Here is a 26,169-nt window from a genome sequence, read left to right on the forward strand (position 1 = left end):
GACATATTGATAAGAATATTCAAAATAGTTACGAAAATGTTTAAAACAATGTCTGAATCACATAAAATGTGTAAAACAAGGAAAACAACTACATTTTTTTGCTACGTGTGACTTTTTTACATTAATTAACGCTATTCAAAATATCTGAACTATACAAAGTGTTTGCAAGTTTGTGCAGTATTGCAAGTACAGTTATTTCACAAAATACAGTCATTTCAAAACATATTTCGCAAAGTACAGTATTTAGAAGAGTTTATTGTGCATTTGGATATTACAAAAACCTGATATGTGTGTGTGTGTGTGTGTGTGTGTGTGTGTGTGTGTGTGTGTGTGTGTGTGTGTGTGTGTGTGTGTGTGTGTTTGTGTGTGTGTGTGTGTGTGCATGCGTGTGTGTGTGAGTGTGTGTGCATGTTCGTATATTACTACAAGGGCCATATTTGCAGTGTGTTTAAGCATACTTCATTGGCATGGCAAAAGGCCTTTGAAAACCAGGTCCACTTGTATTTGATAATATTGCAGAGAACTGGAGAGTGTTTGAGCAAGAGTACAAGATTTTCATACAAGCTGCATTTTCTGATAAGGATGCACGTACAAAGGTATTTATTCTGCTTAATTTAGCTGGTTCAGAGGCCATAGAAAGAGAGTGTTCATTTGTGTATGCACCTGCTGTGTTTGCAGGGGAGGGAGAAAACCAAAAAACGAAGCAGACACCAGCTGTACCACAGCTATGGAATTTATTAATAGCAAATAAGACACAGGGAGAAAACTACCATATAGTGGTACCGGCTGAATCAAGGGAAGACCCTGAGTGCTTAAAACGTACATTTAGAGCAATGTTTAACCCCCAAATTATTATTAAAATGGAAAGGCACTTATTTTACACAAGGGATCAAAAGCATGGGGAAACTTTTGCAGCATATATAACTGACTTGAGAAACAAAGCTAAAATGTGCAGTTTTGGTAATTTAAGGGATGAGTTGATAAAAAACAGACATGTGTGGTATTTAGGACAATACTGTGAGAAAGATGTTGATTTGAGACAGGGATTTAACTTTGAATAAGGCCACTGAGATTTGTCAGCTATATGAGCTCACAGAAAATTACACAGATATGCTTACAAATGGGAAATGCATGCTTCTAGTATCTTCTAGTGCTCATGTTGATAGTATGCAGCACGTGGTTAAAAGAAATAGGCTCAAGCACATGGCAGCAACTGTGAATCCTGTAACACTCACTGGTAAACCCTGTAGCTTTCTAGCAAATTCCAAAGCATACACAGTCTCAGAGAAGCACAAGACTGAGTCAGCATACTCAAAACATGTGCCGTCACTTAGCCTCATAGTCAAATGTCATAATTTTGATGGCAATCATGTGTCTAAAAGAGAAAAGTGCTTAGCTTTTGGTCAGCAATTCCACAGATGTAAAAAGTGGAATCATTTCCAAAGATTTTGTAAATCAAAAGAGGATCATTCTTTTATTAAAAGAGAACATTCAAGGAGACAAGTTGATCAATTAGAATGCTGTGACCCTACTTTTTATGTTGATGGTGTGTCTGTGCTTAATAAAACAGTCAATGCAGTGGATTTATAGACCCAGAATGAAATATTTTGTACTGTTCGTATAAATAGAAGACCCATAGAGCTCAAAGTTGACACAGGTTCAAAGTGCAATGTTATGTCGGCAGAAACATTTGCTAGAGTATGTGGTAGTGTGAAGCTTGATTTAACAAAGTGTGTGAAGCTTGTTGCTTATGGTGGTGAAGAAATTCATACTTAAAGTTCAGTAGTGCTTTCATGTGACTCTGCTGGCAACAACTATGACTTGCAATTTTATGTAGTCAAAAGGCACGTACAGTCATTATTCATACAGTCATTATTAGGCTTCAGAGACCATTTGCAAATGGGAATACTTTCATTTAATAAGGAAGCCCACCATGTAAGCTTAAAAGACTACTGTTCTAATTTTTCCCAGTCTATTTTTTATACCTATGCTGATCTTTTTGAAGACAAACTAGGCAAACTCCTAGTTGTGTACTCAATGAAATTAGACCCTGAACTCAGCCCAGTTGTCAGACCAGCGCAGAAAGTCCCAGTAGCTATGCAGAACATAGTCAAGGCTGAGCTAGATAAAATGGTACAGCAAGGTGTGATTAGTCCAGTTGACATTCCAAGTGAATGGGCATCCTCCATGTGGTAGCTCATAAGAAAAGCTCAGATGATATCAGAATATGTATTGATCCAAGAGATTTGAACAAAGCACTGAAAAGACCTCATCATCCAATGTGTACAGTCAAAGAAGTCACTGCTCATATGGCAAATGCCAGTGTTTTTTCTGTTTTGGATGCAAAGAGTTCATTTTGGGAAATTTTGCTTGACCAAAAATACTCATTGCTAACCACTTTCAGTACTCCGTTTGGCAGGTACAAAATTTTAGGAATGCCATTTGGGATAAATTCTGCCAGTGAAGTCTTCCAGTGTGCCATGGAACAATTTTTTTTCTGGTTATCCGTGTGATATTATAGTAGATGATATTCTAGTAGGAGGTAATGGTGAAGTCAAGCATGACAGAAGCCTCAAGAAAGTTCTGGAAAGAACACATGAAGTGAATTATAAGCTGAATCCTCAGAAGTGCATATTTGAGCAACGAGAAGTTACTTATGTTGGTCATTTGTTTACTAGTTCAGGTTTATGACCAGATCCTTCCAAGCAAACAGAAATTCTTGAGAGGCCAGCTCCAAACAATGTTCAAGCCTTACAATGTCCTCTTGGCATGGTTAACTATCTAGGCAAGTTCATTCCAGACTTGAGCCAACTTTCAGCACTGCTCATAGATTTGACATGCAAAGATGTATCCTGGTCCTGGTCAGAATGACACCAAAGAGCATTTGATGCCCTGAAACAGAGAATTGTCAGTCCACCATCTCTCAATTACTATGATGTTCACAAATCAGTAACTCTTTCCTGTGATGCTTCGAAATTTGGCCTTGGTGCAGTCATTCCTCATGAAGATAGACCAGTAGCCTATGCGTTCATAACTCTAACCCTAACTGAGATGCAGTATGCGCAGACTGAGAAAGAGCTCTTGGTAATTGTGTTTGCAAGTTCGAGGTTCCATGATTATATTTATGGCCTCCCAATTCAAATTGAAAGAGATCACCAACCTCTAGTTACTATTTTGAGAAAGCCTATGCATACAGCTCCTGCCAGATTGCAACACATGATGTTGAAATTGCAAAAGTATAATTTCAATCTTGTCTACACAAAAGGCAAACTTTTTTATCTTGCTGATACATTATCCAGATCTCCCAGAAATACCACTGGACTGCATGAACATGAGAAACTTGATCTTGAAGTCATGGAAATCATAAATTTTTCTTCCACATCTTGATGAACTTAGAAGTCACACAGCCTCAGATCCAATACATCAGACGCTCAACCACTTTATCAGTTGAGGATGGCCTTAAAAGCAATCTCATTTATCATTAGAAGTGCAACCATATTTTCCATACAGAGATGAGATTTTGTCAGACAATGGTATCATCATGAAAGTTCCGAAACTGATTGTTCTAAAATCGTTGCAACAAGATTATATTGCTATCTTGTCTCATGGCCACCTAGGAAATGATTCTAATAAAAGAAGGGTGAGAGGACTAGTATGGCCTTCTATGTCAAAGGATATCGAGAGAGTACTTTCATCATGTTCTGTATGTAATAGTACTAAGCCACATCACCAGAAAGAACCACTTCAGCTAAACCATATTCCTGAACTACCTAGGTTGACAGTAGCTACAGACACTTTTGAATGGAATGGTCAACGTTACTTGGTGTTAGTAGACTTTTATTCCAATTGGTTCAAGATTGACCTACTACCTAATCTAGCATCCACTACCATCATTACTAAGTTAATGCATCATTTTGCAGTCTATGGTAGTCTGCACAAAGTTATTTCTGACAATGGTACACAGTTTACAAGTCAGCAGTTCAAGAAATTTGCTGAAAAGTGGGACTTTCTTCATGTTACGAGTAGCCTTGAGAACCCACAGTCAAATGGTTTGGCAGAACGTGCAGTTCAAAGTGCAAAAGAGTTATTGGAGAAGATGAGATGAGACAATAGCAATGTTTTTCTGAATCTCCTGAATCTCGGAAATGTTCCTTGTGATAAACATCTTGGTTCATCTGCACACAAGCTTTTGTCAAGACAAACCAGAACTACACTACCAATTAGAAGCAATCTGTTGGATCCCTATGCTAAGAACAACAAAGCAGTGAGAACTCAACTCGTGAAAAGGTTTTTGTCCCAGAAGTCCTATTATGATAAGTCCAGCAAACCGCTCAATCCATTACGAGAGGAGATAGTGAGGATGCAGACATCCAAAGGTTTTGATCGGACTGGAGTCATGAAAAGTGTATGTCTAGAGCTGAGATCATATATTGTAGAATCACAAGGAGTTGAATTTAAGTGGAAATGAAAACATTTCATATTGGTGTCTGAGCCTGTATTGCAGAAACTTGCCTGTAAAAAAGACTGTAGATCTCAGAGTGAGTTTCAGTTCCAAAGGACATTCCAGCAAATATCCCTGTTCATGAGAGGATTCCCAAAACTCCTAAAACAGATTGTTCACCAGTGACTGCCCCTGTTGCTAAATCCAGTCCTAATTGCGATATCACTTGATCAGGTCGCATTTCCAGACCATGTTCTAGATGCACAGCAACGTGGACATGAACGTTGTTTATTTCTTAGTGTTTGTGTAATTGCATGTCTTTTTCAGTTCTCATTTTATTGTGGGCAATTCACTAAAGAGGGATGATGTAGATCAGTATATATGTATGTATACCTTTAAGAAGCTTTCCATGGGCTTGCATGTGTGCATAAATACTGAGCATGTATGAGCCAGACTACCACTTTGTAGGGAGATGGTTGAAATGTAGATTTGGAGAAAGCATATGACAAGGTCCCAAGAAAGCTGATCTGGGCAGTAATGCGGTGGTTTGAAGTCCCAGAAACTTTGGCAGAATTAGTGCAGGCTGTGTACAAGGACCCAGTGACTCAAATATGGATGGCGTTCGGCCTCACAGAGGGGATCGCAGTGGGTGTGGGTGTACATCAGGATTCAGCTCTGAGCCCACTGCTGTTCATACTGGTGATGGACTACATTAGAAAACAGGTTGGAGGGGACAGATCAACAAAGATGCTGTATGCAGATGATGTGGCAGTACAGGCAGACTCTGAGTTAGAACTTCAGCCAAGGATAGGAGAATGGAATTCAAATCTGAAGGCACATGGGATGAAATTAAGCACAGATAAGACAGTGGTAATGGCAGCAAACTGGGGAAATCAGAAGAAGCTGAGAATAGAGATAAAAGGGAAGATAGTGGAACAGGTAAACAGCTTCAAGTATCTGGGAGGAGTAGCTGAGGAGAAGGGTAGTCTGAATGAAGTGGTCAAAGCTAGAATCAGAGGGGCTGCAGCCAACTGGCATAGAGTATCAGGTGTAGTCTATGACAGAAGAATGTCAAAGAAGCTGAAAAGTAAGGTGTACAAGACAGTGGTGCGACCAGTACTACTGTATGGTACAGAAACCTGGGCAGTAAAGGCAGGACAGTTGAAGAAGCTAGAGGTGATGGAAATGAAGTGCCTGAGAAAGGTGATAGGATGCACACTGTGGGACAGAAGAAGAAATAGGGACACAAGAGCAGAAGCCAAAGTTGCTCAAATTGCAGAAAAGATCAAAGAGAACAGACTACGGTGGTTTGGGCACATGTGTAGAAAAGCAGAAGACAATCTGGTGAGGAAGATTTGGGACATACAGGAAGAAGGTAAGAGGAAGCAAAGATGTCCAGCAAAGAGGTGGATGGATTGTGTGAAAGAAGATCTTCACCAGTCAGGCATGAGTGTTGAATGGCACTGAATCAAGAGAGTTGGTGACAGCTAACACAAAACCCCGACCCCATCTAGAAAAATGGGAAAAAGGGGGCTGTTGATGATGATGGTTGAGATGTATGCATTCATGTATGTAATGGTCTATCAGTTAATCAGTTTGTTTATATTTTATGTTGCTGCTATCCATCCTGATGTGTTTCTTTATAGTAAAGCATATAAACAAACTATCCCACCTATTTGTCTTGAATCATAGCATAGGACAAGAGACAAGAAATGAATAAGAAGAAGATGAAGAAAATATAAGGACAGGGCTGGAGATAGAGAAAAAAGTGAAAACAAGAAACTGGAAACCTTTAGGAGCATGTGCCTGTCCAATAAAGGATTAAAATAAAGGAGGTAATACAAATTGCAAATAGTTATTTGGGGACTCTGATTTACGTTGGAGTGAAAGGTTTAAAAAAAATTAGAAAAGAAATAAAAAGGCTAATACAAATGGCTGCAAATTCAGGACAAAAAACTGTGGTAAGGGAAAAATAAAAAAAAAATCTTTTATAGTGCAAATAGATTGAACTCAAGATGCCAATTTCCAAATAAATTGCTCTCAGTATATGTTTGTCCTGATTCTGGGAGACTTGCCCCAGGATTCATGAAGCTCAGCGCAAGGCTGGCGTAAGGCTTGCGCCGGCCTTGCAGCGTATATATGGAGTAGTCGAGCCATATGCATATTAATGAAGGTGCGCAGCTGCCACAGCCACGTGCATAGGAAACGTGCGCGAGTGCATGGGGCGTATCGAAGTTGCACATGGAGGCGTGTCAATGTCAGCTGTCGATGAGCAACCTACACTGCTGAATATTATATTCCGCCTGCAATAGTAATCGCACCTATCAGTGTCCGTGGATACTGAAACGTATGCAAAGCATGCAAGATAGTCCCTGCGAACAGAAAATGAAGAAGCAAACACAAATGCACGGTAGGGAATAACGGGTCCCTACCCTTGAACAAATGACATGAAAACTGTGTGCCCATAGTCCAACGTAGTGTTGATAGCTATGCCATGTGGAAGTGAAACGTATCATATGTTAGCGTGCCGCCAGTAGGTACGTCCAGCCCAATGGAGAGGGTCACCAGCTGACCCATAATGTGAGGGAGGGTACATAGCTGTGCAGATGTGTCCATAACAAAATACATGAGGAGAAATGTAGATATATGCAGTGACCGTATGTCCGAATCATATCCCACAAGGCATGTAATAGTCACATACAAAAGGTATGTCCGTATTTCGCATACCAAATGTGATAAGAAATAGAATACGCATGTAAACAAAACAGAAGGAGCATATAAACAGCTACAACAATAAGGACACATGTAGGCCGAAAGGAACCGTATGATCCGTACCGTCGACTAAGATTACCACCTGTCCCACTTTGCGAGCGACAGTCCCTCTGTGGGCAGATGTGTCCTGACACAAACTTGTAAAAATGGCAAATGTCCAGAGATTATAGGACATAATTATTCCATAGACGTCATGTAATAGTTGCATTAAACAGTTTTTCTCTGTACTTATATTACATAAATGTCATAAGAAACAGAATAAGACACCGAAATGCTACAAGAATAAGCTTAGATATAGGCAAGAATTGTAAGTTCTATCTGCCGAACTGACCGTGGGTATGTGTCAGCCAGTAAAATGTGCTGTGTTCACCGCAAATGTCACACTGTGGCCAATTGAAAAGGTGGAAACACAACCGTCGACTGTGGAGAGGCATTGTCCACAACAGTCGGATATGTGTAAGGAATAGCTTGGACATAGGAAAAGGTGCCATCCTACCAATGAGTACAACATGCTGGCAAAATCCGGAAGTCAGCAGTATAATCCAAACTTGTATGTGACACAGTCGAACGGGTAGTACCCGGGTATACCAACCAAGTAATGAAAGTGAAGTATGGGCGTGTACCTTTGTGCGTGAGGCATAGCATGTGGAAAGCAAACATGGCAGGGTAGTCCACACAACCATAAAGGTACCTGACACATGTAGGGTAGTCAATGTGTTACTCTGGCCGTGTCATGGGCCAACAACCAAAGTTGTGATCTATGGGGTGTGATGAATTTGCGTGTGAGGGGTGGGTGGGTAATGGTAAAATCCTCAAAGGCGATACTGTGTCGTATGCAGAAAAGGTGAACCAGAGGTGTACGAGGGGGCAGCGGGTGAAGTGGAAAGAAACACAAACACATGTAGAAACAGCTGCAAGACAAGCAGACAGGCCATAGTGTAGAACACAATCCCACAAACATATGAATATGGAAATGTGCGATACAAATGTATAGATATGTCACCGTCACATACCCACAGATAGGTCCTGATGGAACTGGCCATAACAAATGCAACATACCTGGATGCATAATGGCCTACCCAGCATAACCTCCACATCACACAACCTGCCTCCATACCAGAACGTCCACCAAATCCAGCCGTACTTGGCCTACTGGTTCGTTGCAGACACAGCTACACACAGTGACCCCTACGCATATGTAGTAGGTATTGTCAGCCTAGGCAGTGTCAGGATTGCAAACCATGTATCTCCTGCATGTAAAACCCCCTGCACATTTTCGTAAAGCCACAAAAATCTTTGGTATCTGACTTGTTTTGGTCTTGTCCAATTTTTGGGCTATCCCTCATGGGATAACCAACCTAAGTAAATAGTAGAATGGGTATGACGACATGATGTCCAGTCCTGTAGATATCTGGACACAAGTCAGAACGTGCAGTAGAGGTCCATGACACTGTCCAGCCCTAAGTGGTCATGCATAACCTACTACCCAGGATAAAACACCTTCCCGTGACGCACGTGACCCGACACGAATAGGAGGGAGAATATAATGCACACATTCTCATAGTGGCAAACAGCATGAGGGTGAGGAAGACACTGATGTAAACAGGATAACCCTGATCAAGTGTGAGGGACACTGACTGTGTGCAGGCGTGACCGACCATACCTGTCAACCTGTGTGAGCAAGATATCTGGACAGAGCCATGAATACAAGTGAGACAAAGGTCCAAAAGCAGGGACAATTTGTAAAGATAGCTCTTAGAAACATAGAAATATGATAGAATAACAGTTTGCACATTGGCATTAATGTCCGGAGTATGAAGTCTGAAACCCAACTGTCTGTCAGCACGTTCTGACTTCAGTCTTTAATGATGAGCTACTGTTGTGCCAGAACACAACAGCATATTACAGAGGTCCATACCATACCACTCAACTGTCCAGATATTCACAGAATGACCAGAGTTTTGCCTCATATTGTTGTTGTGTGCCTCCGACAATTTGCACCTGTCTGGTAAATAGCTGAGGATTGACGTCACTAAATAATGAGAAATATTTTGAGTTTAAGACTCCACATCCTTCAGAAAAGTCATGCTAATGCAAAACCTAGTATTCTATCAACAGTCTAAGCTTGTAAGAGCAATAGTTAAAATGTGTCCCTATTTGTCCCCCCATCATGTAGGTTTTGTGCAGATTTGAGAGGTTGAGAGGTATGGTCCGTACATATTTACAGTAACAACCCTTCACGTTTGTGTAATGTACAACTGCATACCTGTAGTCACTTCATGTCCAAAATAATAATCCCCGTATGACTGAATACAGGTAATAGTCAAATATGAATGGGAATACCCCTCACCGTGGAGTATGGACTGTAACAACCCCACCCATAATATGTATTGCCAACAGAATAAGCTGCTGACAGGTGCCCAAACACCTGTGTCTATAAACACAGGTAAAAATTTATAATAGGGAGAAACTCCCTGTCCATATGCTTCGTCTGACATTTGAACTCAGCCAAGGAAGTTCCGTTCATCAGGCAGACAAGCCTAAACCCAGATCACTACATGAACACCCTGACAATCAAAGACCTGTATGTGCCAGGACTATATGCCTTGATGTTCTGCATATCCTTGGAGTGATTAACAATGCAGCTGGGGTCCACAGCAGTAGGCAATAGGGAATGTGTAATATGTAGTACCGCGTTTTTCTCAGCAGGAGAATGGATGCCTGTGTTGTAAGTGAAGCAGTGAGGTGTATGTTGATGTAGCTAAGTACTATGGGTATGCATATCAATGAGGCAGAACACCAATAGAATAGTGGTTCCGGCATCTGGCCAATGTGAATGCAGTCCCAGTTGACCTACGACCACTGCACATATAACTTTAAAGTATAATGAATGTGTTCGTGCTGTAAACACATTTAAATATGTAAAGGTGAACATGTGTTTCACATCAGTCCGTAAATCGGAATACAGATATGTAACTGTTACGGTCAGAATTATGAAAGGCCACGTAAGCACAAATATCTATTAAACATATGTAACCCACAATAAGGATATGCAAGTGTGCCTGCACATGTGTAATCCGCTCACAGCATAGCAAATGAATGCTGTTTTCTCCACGTTATATATACATGGCTCATACCTGTTAACCCCGCAAAGTACGAAACCAGACAAAGCCATGAAAACAACTGGTACAAATAGGGACAATCCTCAGATATTGCCCTAACAAACATAGAAAGTGGATAGAATAACAGGTGTGTCACTAGCATGGATTCTCTGAAGTGTATGAAGTCGTAACCTGAAATGCTTGTCATTGTTTACCAACGTCAGTCTTTAATGATATGCCACTAAATTGCCAGATAGACACAAGGCTATGAAAAACGGACCAAAGATAAGATGCAAACAGCTGTACATTCAGCGAAAATCTGTACAGTTGAAAGCTATGATATGGATATATATATATATATATATATATATATATATATATATATATATATATATATATATATATATATATATATATATATACATATACATATATATATATATACATATATCCACAGACTTAAACCAAAGCAAATTATGAAATGAGGAATGCACAGACATATGTATATATGCACATATATATATATATATATATATATATATATATATATATATATATAGATATATATATATATATATACACACATGATACATGAATAGATATATACACAACAATCATATGTCCCTGTAGATATAACACATGTACATAAATAGGTCACGGTATAGCTATTATGGATAGACAGACAGACATGCATGAAAGGTGAATACACTGCTGCTTTCCAAACCATTGCCCGGAAAGTACCAGTGTGACAGGGCCTGCAAGTTCTACACATTAAACATGAATCTAGATGTCCTTTGCAGGACCCCAAAAATTGATCCCGTATGAAGTGTGAACCATCATTGACGCAAAAGAAGTCACAGCTGCAACTACGATATAGCTGTACATGCAACAGTAGCAGGTGCAAGGGTAATAACACATGGGTCAATAGAATGTATGACGTACAACCTGATATCCAGAGAGTGGGGAGTGCTTAGAAGTGTCTTCACACTTTATTATCGCTCACATTAAACATGTCTAATGGGTACTGTGGAGGGGTGTCAGGTATGGGAATCACGGGTATGCAGAAATGGGCCTAGGTGTTGGTTGGCACAGATTTATTAGGTACGCCCCATGGGAGTGATCAGTATACCTATGTGGGTATAGCACACACCTATATTCTCTAAAAAGGTTCAACCCATCTACTGGGTATTGTGTAAACCATTGGGGGAAGACGTAGGGACCTATATCAGTGTCATGTAGGTGATTATCATGGATGGACATGCGTACGACCAAGATGGTAACCATACCTGCCAAACTTTCAGAATAAGACAGCTGTACTAAGGCATAGTACATGAAACACAAATAGGCACTATATTAAATATACATCAGACAAAGTCAGAACGTTGATAGAATAATGGCGTAGTCAGGAATATAAATGTTATGAGGGTTAGTAATCATGAAATGGAAATGTCAGTCATTATTATCTAACCTCACAGTCGGTCATGCCTTGCCAGTAATTTACCAGAAAGGCACATTATTATGACAAATGTAACAAAATCATAGGTCAAACCTCGGGGCGTTTACCCATAATGTATACAGGTGAGAGGTATGAAGGTAACCCGTCCTAAATAAATGTACAGAACTAGTGATACTAGGTGGACAGGTGAGAAGAAAGACGTCAGGACAAATGACAGAACATGTACAAGCCAAAAGCATGTACTTCGACAAATGTGAATGACAACGTATGCCCTGTGAAAGTCAATGTGGAAGGTAATAGACTCAAAAGACATGTGTCCCTCAGGGTGTCATGCAGTGTCACCGATAGTGTCCAGTCCCCCATACTCGTACGTGAGCTCTGCCACTGATGGAAAGCGCAAATACCGGTGTACACATAAGGTACATGATAGAATAATTAGTGTGGATAAGCACCTGTTGGCCTTTGTGAGGAATACAACCCTCTGGGTGGGTGTGTCCTGCAATAGGAATGTAATGGCATCTGGCCTGATATGGCACCATATATTGTGTGCATTGGTGTAAGAAAATTGATATCCTGTATCAGAAACATACCTCGCAGCTGTATAGATTTTTGCAGAATGTGCAGATGTTTGCCTCATATTTTTGGTGTGTTCCTCTTATAATCTGTACCTTTCTGGCAAATACCTGAGAACTGAAGTCATTAAATAATGACAAACATTTGAGTTTAAGACCCCAAATCCTTCAGAAAAGTCATACTAATGCAAAACCTATTATTCTGTCAACTATCTACGTTTGTAAGAGCAATATTTAAAATCTGCCCCTATTTGTCCCCCCATCATGTTAGGCTTTGTACAGATTTTTTGCTCTAGGAAGTTGAGAGGTAGGATCAGAAACAGATACATGTCTGAGGAAACAGCATTATTGACTGCAAGATAACTCAGAAGGTATGAAAAGCGCTGCAGTAGGAAGTTCAGTATTGACCGCAGGTATGTGCTGACATGTCAAATGACACAGCAGTCTACATGAAGTACCTATAGGGCTGTCACCTTTACCAGTGATGACAGTGGGACATACCCACAGCCATGCATACACCAGAAATAGACATAGCACACAGCAAAGCCTAGGTCATGATACACAAAGTCTCCGGCGTCTATGAGTAGAGTGAGAGTACAGCAAGGAAAGATGACTGCCAAGCTATTCAGCAAACACCTGTAGGGGCGTGCAAGACCGCCCGTAACACGAACGTTGCACGGACAATGTTGGGATTTGCAACATACCCCATTTGTATGTGAAAGCTATGCAAATGATATAAATATGCGATACATGAAACAGTAAGCTGCCCGTGCAAGAGCAGAGTTATGTCCAGAAATGTACCCGGATGTTAGGCGACTAACGTTCTGCACGTTGCTAAACTGAGCAATGACAGCTGCAAATACAGTATGAATACAGTCGAAGAAGCATGTCAATGTCCAAATCTAAGGCCAGTGGCATTATTGTCCATTGGATATCAATAAAACTGTAGTTGTCCTCCTCCGATCTCCGGTGTGGAAGCGTAGCGCAGCGCCACGAGAATGCGCTGCGCTTCAAAACAAGTCAAATATGTATAATATACATACAAAATGTAGGTTTAGTTAGATGTTAGTACGGCATACAGATGAATGGCAAGCTGGAGAACACATGGCTACTGCGTACTGGTTGTTATGTGTGGAAGCGCTCTGTCAGAGATGTAACGAAGCATTTGTAGACAATCTGATGCAAGTGAGGCTGAGGATAGTGAATCATAACATGTCATGCCATATGGGCCAAGCCTCTACAGTGTAGTGTAGGATAAGGGGACTATTAGAGTAGAAGATAGGTGACAACATGAGTATGTATGTATAAAACACTGTAATCTCACCGGAGCAGTGTCACATGTTTGCTGTCAGTACTAAGTGGAAGAGGTGTGTTATGAGCTATCCTAGGGAAAGTCAGGAGACTGACGGTGTACGCCATGGATACCACTGATGTGACCTGCAAACCTGCCCATAGTGAGTCCGCACCCGTGCATGCCAGTAAGCCCAAGTAAGCATGTGTGCGTGCGTGTTAGCCCGTATGCACGTGTTGAAGAACGAGTAAGCTAGTGTACGAATGGTGAAGCCCGTGTAATGTCGTGTATGCCAGTGTACACGTTTGTACGCATGTATACATGTGTACTACACACATCACACATGTACTGCACGCTGAGACACACATGCTGCCAATACTATACACATCAGTGAAATGGCACATGGATGGAGAATACATCATCAGAATTAACAGTGCTGTAAAGCTATGCTACATTGATGGTCATAGCTGCAATGCATCATGCCTGTTGATATACACCTGGAAGTAACACACTTTGTGTTAACAGCATTCTAACATCAATACAGTGGAATAAAGCCACCGTGTGCATCAGCACCAGGTTAGTCTGATCCTGCATCAATGTTACACATCACAGGTGGTGGCACAGGTGACATCATATGCACAGGGTGTGGTGTTACATTTCCAGAGCTGTCATTGAGCCACACAATTTACATGTAGGTACGTGTGTGTGAGGGACAACAGTTATTGCATGGCCCAATGGTGATGCAATGGGTTTGTGTATGTGATAGCCCTAGCTGTTTGTGGTAAGTGTGTGTGTCTGTATATACACAGGTACAGCATGTGTCAGCCATATACAGGAGGTTGTGGGACAGTCATAGACCGTACCTGCCAGGCTGTAGAGATCGCCATTACTGGCCATGGACACCCCTCCATGCATCCAACACTAACCCAGTCCTGCACCTGTCAATGTATACACATACAGTCCTGGGATCTGCACCACAACCTGTGGATAAACGTGAGTCTGTAATGTTAACCTGAGTTGCATAGAATTGTCAGTTATTACATACGGATATGAGCCATACTCACCCTCCAATGTAATAACCACTGCTGACTCTTGCCGAGATGTGCATACGACCATTCATAGGTGCTGTACTAACATTGTTTCCAATGCCCATGTAATACCCAGCAACACAATAACCGGTCACTACACAAGTATAACCAACGATCACTACAGCACACAGTATGTGCACTATCACAGAGCCATAGCAGATGTACATACATCCAAGGTGATCACATACAGATAATGCAGCACATTCAAGAGTGATAATCCCAACATACATACCTATAAACAATATATATATATATATATATATATATATATATATATATATATATATGTGTAGATAGATGCATACACACACACACACGCACGCACACACACACACACACACACACACACACACACACACACACACACACACACACACACACACACACACACACACACACAACACACGTGGCAGGGTCGGGAGCAGAACACAAAAGTAACCACTGTACCACACAACAGCATTATGCAGTTACAGAATGCGCTACTGTGATTAGTAGATCACAGCATTCACACAGGCATATGTCTAGCCTGCAGACAGCAGCATCAAAGGCAAAGACGCCGCATGGATGTTATGGAGAGTGAATACTGTAAAAGCAATGTACTGTTGTCATGCATGGAAACACACACACACGCTTGGCAGGGCTGGGAGTCGAACATACACCTAACTACCCTATCACACTACAGCATGACGCATTTACAGAATGCACTACCAAGATTACTAAACACAGCAGTCCCAGAGGCATACATCTAGGCGCGTGTCATCATCTGCAAAGGCAAAGACGTCGGTAGGAAATATCTGTGGTGTGAGGCGTCTAAAAGCATGACTGAGTCCCCAGGTGGATGGGAGCATGTGCGTGCGCGCACACACACACACACACACACACACACACACACACACACACACACACACACACACTTGGCAGGGCTGGGAGTCAAACATACACCTAACTACCCTATCACACTACAGCATGACGCATTTACAGAATGCGCTACCGAGATTACTAAACACAGCAGTCCCAGATGCATACATCTAGGCATGTGTCATCATCCACAAAGGCAAAGACGTCGGAAAGAAATATCTGTGGTGTGAGGCGTCTAAAAGCATGACTGAGTCCCCAGGTGGACAGGAGCATGAGCACGTGCGCACACACACACACACACACACACACACTTGGCAGGGCTGGGAGTTGAACATACACCTAACTACCCTATCACACCACAGCATGATGCATTTACAGAACACGCTACCGAGATTACTAAACACAGCAGTCCCAGAGGCATACATCTAGGCGTGTGTCATCATCCACAAAGGCAAAGACATTGGTAGGAAATATCTGTGGTGTGAGGTGTCTAAAAGCATGACTGAGTCCCCAGGCAGATGGGAGCATGCGCGCACACACACACACACACACACACACACACACACACACACACACACACACACACACACACTTGGCAGGGCTGGGAGTCGAACATACACCTAACTTCCCCATCACACTACAGCATGACACATTTACAGAACGCGCTACCGAGATTACTAAACACATCAGTCCCAGAGGCATACTTCTAGGTGCGTGTCATCATCCGTAAAGGCAAAGACGTCGGTAGGAAATATCTCTGGTGTGAGGCGTCTAAAAGCATGACTGAGTCCCCAGGCAGACGGGAGCATGCACACGTGTGCACACACACATACACACACACACACACACACACACACACACACACACACACACTTGGCAGGGCTGGGAGTCGAACATACACCTAACTACCCTATCACACTACAGCATGAAGCATTTACAGAACATGCTACTGAGATTACTAAACACAGCAGTCCCAGAGGCATATTTCTAGGTGTGTGTCATCATCCGCACAGACAATGATGTCGACAGGGATTTATAGAGAGTGATCAGTCTGAAAGCATACAGACATATTACTGTCCCATGGTAGACGTAGACGAACACACGGCAGTGGTGTGATCGGGGCAATGTAAGATTTACAGAGCACTACAACAACAAGACATAGACACGGGACGTGCCACAGACAGTACACCCTTCAAGATAGTCGACCAGTATGTACTCGGTAGGCATCCATCGTGATGTTGAAAATGGACATCTGTTGACTGGATGACCACCATGGCTATACAGAATGTAAACGGCCATGCCCATGCACAGAGGGACATCACTGACACAAGGTGTCACTGGTCATGGCCACACGCTTAGTAATACACATCTGTTTGGACTGTACTGTGTGTCGATCTACACAATGGCGTACTGGGCATGCTCACACATTTAGCAGTTGCAAAGGGCCGTCTTGCATGCAGATGGAGTCTAAAAATAGAAGGGCACAGTAAGGTATAACTGTCCCCACGCACAGGGTGGGCCATCCTGCATGCAGACGGAGTCTAACCATGGAAGGGCATAGTAAGGTATAACTGTCCCCATGCACTGGGTGGGCCGTCCTGCATGCAGATGGAGTCTAAACATGGACGGGCACAGTAAGATATAACTGTCCCCACGCACAGGGCGGTCACACACATGCAGTGACCAGTACACACTCAGCTGCCATCACAGCTGTCACAGGTGCAGATCACAGACGTACACACCGCAGTCTACACTGTAGCCTTCGAGACATCACCATGTAGTTGCTGCAGCAATACACAGCCATACATTACCACAACACCATGTGACACATGACCAGTGGACTGTACAGAGGTCTACAGCAACTGTGCAGAGTACACATGTACTGACAGGGTTCCAACAGGTGTTATGCATTGCAATGATACCACTATACATGATCATGTCAGCTCAAGACATACCAGGGGCCCCGGGTCTTACACAGCTGTGACAGATGAGTGTTGCTGTACACCAACGAACACACATGTTTGGATATGTCATACATGTGATTGTAGTGGATGTGTGCATGGAACACACACACAACACATATGTACATAGCTTAGCCTTTGCTGTCCCCCGTGCAGAACACTGGCCTAAGCAATCATACGCATGCAAATGGAAGGTGGGTCCATGTCTGTTGAATGCTCACAGTACAGGAGGTAGCAATGTTGACCAAGGACACATTCCCCTGTAGTAGTCACCCATGACACTCATGATATCATACCACAGCCCATGTGTTATGTATGTCAACACACATGTCCACCAATAGCAATGCATACAAACATGGCTACAGGAGACACATGTAGGACCAACACACTTGTGCAATCTGTACTGTGCATGCAACAACCATGCATGTGCAGTGGCCAATATCTGTAACACAGCTGCGCCTAACTACAACATGCAGTCGCAATGCAGCCCCATCATTGACACCTGTATATGGTGACATACAGACAGTACAGTTGGTTGTACATCACATATGGAGGGATGTGTGTACATAAAGTGGTGATCCACCTGTGTAGATGTATGTGTGTCGGGGATGGCTCACAGGTGTGTCACACGCCATCCTACCATGCCATGTGCAAACAGTACGCTATGTCACTGTTACTTGACGGTGATGACATAATGCATACACAGCAGTCAGGTGTTACCAACTGTATGTCACATGATACCTGTAACACTTACATCCTCCTGTGTGCATTTAGCAACACAATTGCCAGACATAGCGTTGGTACACATAATGCGGACAATACCGCTGCATGTCTATCAAACGTCTCATCATATGGCAGGTGTATCATTCCCAGCACTGCCATGTGTATCCGCTTGTGTGACCACATATGCCACATATGGTGGGGATTATGTCCCAGTTGTTACACATCCCTGTACGCCATTGCAGAGATCTGTACATACTGCAGTGTGGAAAGCATGACGTTAGCAGGTGTGGTGCATCACACACATTGGCTATCCATACACACATTTCTGGTCACCACAGTGTGTGTGTGTGTGTGTGTGTGTGTGTGTGTGTGTGTGTGTATGTATGTATGTATGGCTGGCTGGTGCTTGGTGTGAGGGTGTATGCTACCATACAGTGAAAACAGGATCACTAACCCCTCATGGTGACTAACCCCTCATGGTGATGCAGTCTACTACCCTGTTGATGCCATCGGTCCCAGCCGTACTGGCTACCTGTGCATGTTCCTTCTCTGTGCCACGTCGTGTGGGTGCAAAGTACTGCAAGGGTGATGACCACATAGGCGAGGGTCCACACCTCAACATGATGGGGTGTACGTTATAGTGATGTAGACCCTGTGAATGTGGCCATGTTCCTGTACTGTGACAGGGTATTACTGCTACACAGTGTGGCCTCATGCTATCAAGTGGCCTCTAACGTCATCATTGGCCAGACTGCTGTGTGCAACCCCTGCACCATGTCAACATACCTGTAATGTTTCCTGGTATGTATGTCAGGTCTCTGTCTGCTGTAGCCTGTTCAACTGACCACATGCTTCAGGTGCAGTATATGTGCAGACATCTGTGTCATGTTCGACTTTCCAACAGTCAGGTTGAGGGTACGTTTAGCATGCTGATACTGCCATACGTGCCTGTGAGTACTCCACAGTTACACATGGGGGACTGCAAACACTGCTACCTGTAGGCATATGCCAGTACACCATAGGAGGGAACCAGGGCATCATTACCAACATGCTGTTACTGTTGTAACTGAGACACATACTGTGAACATATCACAATGCATGCTGCACCTGGACTACATGGTATGACTGGTGCATGTCGACAGTACACCACTGATGTCACATACACATCTCTCAGTATTCACACACAACCAATGCAACATACACATCCCTCAATATGCATACACAAGTAATGTTAGATACACCTCTCACTATTCTGTTCACCCTGTGCATCAGACCATTTGAGCATATCTCTGCACCGATGGTGTGGATGACAGGGATGTGGCACAGGCTTCATCATATGCACAGGGTGATACTGTTTGCCAGGGGCATAGGCTGCACCAATGGATGGCATCATGTGTGTGGGTAAGGGCCGGTGATTTGATTGGACATGTTTGTTCTGTATGCATGTGGGTGTTGTGGAGCCCTACAGTTGTGTTTGCTGTGTGCGTGTATGTGTGCACACAGTTCTGTCATTTGTGAGGCCTACACAAGGGTATTATTGACAGCTCCAGATTGTACAGACCAGGTTGTACAGCTCACTGTGACCGGCCACAGCCACATGTCCTGTGCCTGCCAGGGGTTGCATGGGCACTACCAGGCAGAGATACAGAATGGCTACTGTCCGACGACACATGGCCATTGGAACCGTGTCCCCGCCGAGAACGTCCAGGGCCACATCCACGTGGCCTGCTGTATCCTGGTGTGGACAGCACAGCACCAGCTGCACTGCTACTGCTACCGGCACTATGGGAGCAGCCATGTGAGGTGGCACTCTCACATTGACCTGCACTAGGTGGTGTAGCTGGCCTACATCCACGTGGCCTATGCCTCACCCCTACCAGATGTTCCAGCACAGACAGCTCACGCTTGCGGATTGCCATGCCACGGTCAAGGATTCTGACCATGTCACCCAATCGCCTGTCCAGAATATCAGCAATCTGCTGTTGAACACCTGCCAATGCCTGGATGTTGTTGTTTAGGGTACTGATAGCAGCCCTCTGCAGCCTCTGACCTTCTCTGTTCTGCCATTTGGCATGTGCCTGTGCCACCATTACAATCTGGAACATGCGTCTGGTGATTCCAGCTGATGTGCTATGTCCTGCAGGTGCATGCCTGCCAGAGGTCCTCCTACGAGCAGCAGCAACCACATGCCTGTGTGGCACATCTGCAGTCAGTACACTGCCACCATGGTGTGGAGACACACCTTCTGTAGCCACCACACATTCCTGTTCAACGCTAACAGATGCTGACTGTCCTTCCTCTATGGCCACTGTTGATGCGGTATATGTTGGCAGCTGAACTGTGTGTGGGGAAGAGGGGGACATAGCTGGGATGGCAATCATTGGCACAGATTCAGCCCCTGACATCCCTGCCTGTACCTCATGCATATGTTCATCACTGCTAGCATCTGTGGGGACACTATCAGATGGACTGCAGGAGGGTAACGCACCTACATCACCTGTGAATGCAAAGAAAGACTCTAAATTACAATAGACACACACATACTGACACACACACACACACACTGACACACACACACACACACACACACACACACACACACACACACACACACACACACACACACACACACACACACACACACACACACACACACACACACACACACCCACACACACACACACACACACACACACTGACACACCATGCATGTGATATGACAGATGGCATGCGGCATGCTTGTGATACAACTGACAGCATGCAGCTCAGACATCAATAGTGTTTGTAAGCATACCCCCTGGAATGCACACTACAGCAAGCAGGTGTCATAGCATTATCCATGCAATTCACACGATCATGGTAGTATGCATGCATCCCTGTGATACACCATGTGGACAGAACAGGATAACAGTACACATGGCTGACATGACCTTGACATGTAATCTGCTGACGTGTGCATTAACATGCATGCATGCCTAACACAATGCTGTTCTGACACATGTACAGCGTCGTACTGGGTATCACATTGTGGTGTTGTCCATATGCCCTAAATATAGAATGCATGTTGAACAAATGTGCATAGGCATGGTAGGGGACTGTGAGCCATCTACATTGCTGTACAGTGTGAAGCACAGACACTGTGCCATTGCATGGCATCATGAGGTGTCTATATTGCTAAACAGTGCATATCCAGAACTTCATGCATACCCATGACATACCTGTGGATTGTGACCTACGATGCTGAGGTGTATACACACCAAACCATGCTGTGTCATGTGACAGGTCACTGGAGGACATACAGATGACACCCCTGCACGATGACTACAGAGTGTTAGCTGCCTGGCAACCATGTCCACACATAGCGGACCTGTCACGTCACCATTTCACACATGACATTGATGTATCATGCACACAAGGTGTACAGCTAACAGTGATGTCCTACGGCAGCGGAGGAAAAGTTCAGTATCTGTGGCCTGGTGTCACTGTCAGTGGAATCTGTAAAGGTGACTACTGTCGTGCTATGACACAGACGTCATGTTCAACACATCTTATGAGGTACACATCACTGACACCTCCACTAGCTGTGCACAGGCATTTAAGATGTGCAGCGTACCACATCACCTGTACAATCGGTCTAGTACAGCTGTAATTGGACCATGTGTGGATAAAGTGGGACAGGGTGTATCCACATCCCATCTACTGTGTGGCTACGTGTCTCTAGCCATCCCCCATGGCCATGTGTGCACATGTGTTGTTCATGTATGTGATGGCCATCTATCACACATGTCTGTGTTGTCCCATATGACATACACCCATAGATGTTAGATATGTCACCATCCACAGGGCTATGCAGACAACAGGTGTATGTGTGGTATGTGGCGTATGGGTTATGGTAAATTGTGACAATATTGCAACCAAAATGCTACGTGTCTCAGACATGTTGTATGGAACAACACAATGTGTGAACCCATTGCAGGGGCATATAACACAATGGTAACACCTGTGGTCTGCCCATATCACTGCTCACTGTGCGGTACTGGTTTGTGTACCACACATTTTGTTCCACTGTATAGTACATATGCCTCCATTGTAGAACACCTCCACCGTTGTATGCACAGCTGGACACACATGTAGCAATGACAAATACTGTAGTTTCATGTCTGTGTGTCATTTCATTTGTATATATTGCACATGGGTGGCCTGTGTGGATGATGGGTGATGCGACCTGTATATCCATATATTAACTGGCCACATGGTGAATAGATCTATGCTTTGACATGTCTGATACCGATGACAGTCTCACCTGCAATGGACTCTTGTCTGTGCGGCACGCCAAAGGTAGCTGTATAGGGTGACACAGCAGTATGAACATTATCCATGACTGTATGACAGCCACAGGGTGCACAGTGCAAGTTAACACATTTGCCTGTACAATAGCATATAGGTAAGCACATGTGTGCATACCAAACCTCTCAACCTCTTAGAACAATAAATGTGGACAAAGCCTACTATGATGGGGGACATATAGGAACAACTGTGACATATTGCTCTTACAAACTTAGAAATTTGCTAGACTAATAGGTTTGCATGCACATGGTTTTTACACGGAATGTGCAGTCGTAAACACAAATGTATGTCATCATTTAATGACTCCATTCCTCAGCTATTTTCCAGAAAGGGACAGATATTAAGGGGAACACACCAACAATATGAGGCAGACATCTAGAATCCTGCAAATACCTGTACAGTTCAGAGGTATGGTGCATACACAGGGTAGCATAAAGCATGTGTGTCCACATACCTTGCATATGTTGTTACATTACATGATGTACACTGACACATGCACGTACGTGGGATATACTGGCCATATGTTCAGTACTGACTTACCAGGCAACTTCAGGCTCATTGGTTGGGAGACACCCACCTCCATGATGGCAGCTAGTGTTTGTGGGAGCTGTTCCAAGGGTGTCCCCAGACTGGCCAATAGCTCCTCTGCGTGTGTGAGTGGAGGCTGGGTTGGTGGCCCACCAACTGTTCCACCTTGTTCCCTGGTGATTGCAGTGGCACGCTGTTTTGCATGATGTATCAAGTCTGTGCAGTGTCTGCGCACCTGTTGGTAGGTGCGGTTGTGGCCACCCATGAAGATCCTGCCACAGGTCGTCCCACTGCTGTGCGTGCTGTGGCACATGGCTAAATAACACCTCGTAGTTCTCATAGAGGTACGGGATTACGACATCATCCTCCTGTCAGCTCTATGCCGGTAGGCATGTACGAGGCATTATATGTAAGACATGATGAAGGTGACAGGTCACATTTACAGACATGTACAGTGATACTGCTGCACATACATTTCTAGTACATCTGCACAGTTATCTTTGCAAATCAACATGACACTAACATGACTGGCATGTATGTGTCACACACATGTAACACCCATTATGCATTGGATATCATCTCCATATATGTGTGTCACCTCATTAGTGTTCCTACTGCATGTGACGTCTGTCTTCATGTGGGCATGTCTGTTTGCCTGCACTGGTGTTCTTACCTATCTACACATGCCTGATGTATCCACGGAAATGCTGTTGACCTTGATGCTGTGTATATGTCACATATCAACACAGACACAGCCTTACTGGACTTGGGCAGTGACAATGCACCAAGTATGCATGGAAACCTGTACATGCATCTGTTTTGCCATAGACATCTGCACTGCACTGTACAGCTGTTCAACATCCTGCCATGGATCGCCTGTGTTGCACATGTGATAGACATGGGACAATGGCTAGTCGGACGTCATTCGCAGGTAAGGTTATCGGCTATAGCATGTACGGGCTGGGTTTCCTATCTGCATCTGACACCCATTATGCCACCGCGAGGGGCATCAGTGACACATTACTGATCCAGATAGTTGATACTACATCTACCATATGGCCATCACACCATGTATGACAGGGATGATATGTGCAGCTATGTGGACAGGGTTGCATGTTATGGCAGGAGTATGTCACAGGTATGGCACATGGATCTGTCCAACATGTGGCCATCCTAGTCGTAGGATGGTGGTTGTCCATGATGTATGTCTTTCAGATCAGGCTATGGACATGTAGCATGTCTAACAGCATACTGTGGCATATGTCTATTTGCAAGGTCGATAGCATGCTGCATACTGGAGGTGAGTATTGTGGAGGCTGGTATCACCCATCCATGCATGGGCCCTACCCCTGGAGGGTATGTGTTCCAATATTGGTCACACGGGTGCTGTGTATGCCTGTCCAGTGATCTCCATGCTCATGGATACCACCCTGTCATGTCATGGGTACCTCGGATGACTACCTAAAGGGCCAGGGAGATGTCTCCAGCTCAGGGAGGTGTACTGCACTACACCATCCCTAACACAGTGTCCATAATGTTGACCACAGCCTAGGTGTTACTTAATGGGTACAGGGGTATTCCCCTAGTGGTGCCATTGCTGATATCCACCAGAATGTGCACATATGTCACACACCTCCCACACACAGCCCATTCTGTATGTTGTTCGCAACACTGTGGCAACTATTGCCCATAGGTCATGGCCATTCACATCCTCACATACACAGATGGCTGACATCTGTCTGTGTGGTATGGGCTACAATGCGGGTGGGATACATTAACCCTGGTTTACTGTAGCTGACACCGTGTGATTTGCACGTCACTGTAGCACCTTTAGTAGTTGTGAGTCTGTCAACAGGCCACTAGTAGAACACTCCTGTGACATACAAAGGCATTTGTAGTCAAACATCCATACTGTCTTGTACATCTGTACTGCTAGCATCTACATTGATAATGGTTCATGGACTTGCAGACCATACCCGGCAGTGTTCTTATGCGGTGCCACCAGTCATGACTGTCGTCAACACTTGTGGGTTGATATTATCCAACACCCTATCTGTAATGTATGGACATGCTCAGCAATTGTTCAGAGCTTCTTGGCACATTATGAGCTACTGCTTAGTTTAGCACCCATTTCACACCAGTCCTCACAGGTACCACTGTACTACGAGCGACTGTGTCACTCCCAACAGTTGTCCATGCTTCTGCTGTCATTCCACAGGTGTCTGGTATACGTCCACTTTGACAGACCTGGTTAAACAACATGATGCTGTGGCACAGCTGACCTGCACCTGTCAGCCCTGGGAGTACGGATCACATGTTGGACTCTTGCTGCTTTTATACTGCCTGTCTTGTAGTATCCAATAACAGTCACCACCAGAATGGGAACTGGCTAGCGAAACATGTAGTCATGTCACACAATGCTTGACATCATCCTCTGTGACGCACGCAGGCAAGGCACACCTGATACTGCACCACTTCAATATCATTGCAGTGACTGGGACCTGCCTCTTGGCTCACACCTGATACTGCACCACTTTAATATCTCTGCAGTGACTGGGACCTGCCTCTTGGCTCTGCAGAGCACACCTGCAATGACTGGTTATGGACAGACCGTACCTCTCAGGCACGTACCTGGACTGGCACACCCACGGCTGAGGTGTCCCCATATTCCACTATGTTGTACACACATCCCGGCTGGTTACTTAGCACAATGCATCACAGGTGCTCCATGTGCAAATAACTGTGTCTGGAACTGCTATGCACAGTATTACCAGCTGCGGATTCAACATACCCCATGGTTACCAGACCTCATTTCATGGTGTACTGGACAGTTTGGCTCATACTGCTGCTACTGATGTGAGACTGACAGTAACCCACACTTAACTGGGATAGCCGCACATGTACAGACACATTAGGCGTACGCTGTCCGTGAGTCATACCCTCCGATTGGCTGGTTCGACCCATACACACCACCTCCAAGACCAACAGTATCCTTGACATGGACACTACCAACATGTGACTGCTGTCCACA

The sequence above is a fragment of the Protopterus annectens genome, chromosome 3.part0 (assembly GCF_019279795.1).
Source record: "Protopterus annectens isolate FY-2018-M chromosome 3.part0, PAN1.0, whole genome shotgun sequence".
In the NCBI taxonomy this organism is placed as follows: Eukaryota; Metazoa; Chordata; order Ceratodontiformes; family Protopteridae; genus Protopterus; species Protopterus annectens.